Genomic DNA, 585 nt, shown 5'->3' with positions numbered 1-585 from the left:
TCTCCCTGTTTCCACTTTTTATGTGCTCCCCTTTTGTCCCTTAGGCTGCCCTGGATTTCTCTGGTCAGCCAGGGAAGCCTCCTGGCCCCTTTCCCCCTTTTGCCTCGCTCGGGGATCGTCTTGCTTTGTGCCCGAAGGATCATTTCCTTAAGTCACAGCCACCCTTCTTGGGCTCCCATCCCTTCAAAACTCCTACTCTGCAGTGCGTCCTTGACTAATCGCCTGAGTTCATTGAGATCAGCTTTCCTAAAGTCTAGTACTTTCACCCTACTAGTTACCTTACCCACTCGACATCTTATGGTGAATTCTATTATTAGGTGATCACTGTCCCCCAGATGGCCACCGATCTGTAGGTCCCCAACCATGTCATCCCCCATTGCCAATACCAGATCCAGTATGGCATTCCCCCTAGTGGGACCGTGTACCTCCTGTGTCAGGTGGAGGTCCTGTACACAGGTTAGAAACCTGCGTGAGCGGTGGGACTTTGCTGTCTGTGACTCCCAGCAGATGTCCGGGTAGTTTAGGTCCCCCATGACTACCGCCTCTTTAGCTTTTATGGTCTCCGAGAGTTGCCTCAGGAGCCCC

This window comes from Alligator sinensis, unplaced genomic scaffold, assembly GCF_000455745.1.
Source record: "Alligator sinensis unplaced genomic scaffold, ASM45574v1 scaffold527_1, whole genome shotgun sequence".
In the NCBI taxonomy this organism is placed as follows: domain Eukaryota; kingdom Metazoa; phylum Chordata; order Crocodylia; family Alligatoridae; genus Alligator; species Alligator sinensis.
The sequence above is the reverse complement of the archived record's forward strand: the minus strand, read 5'-3'. Positions refer to the sequence as shown.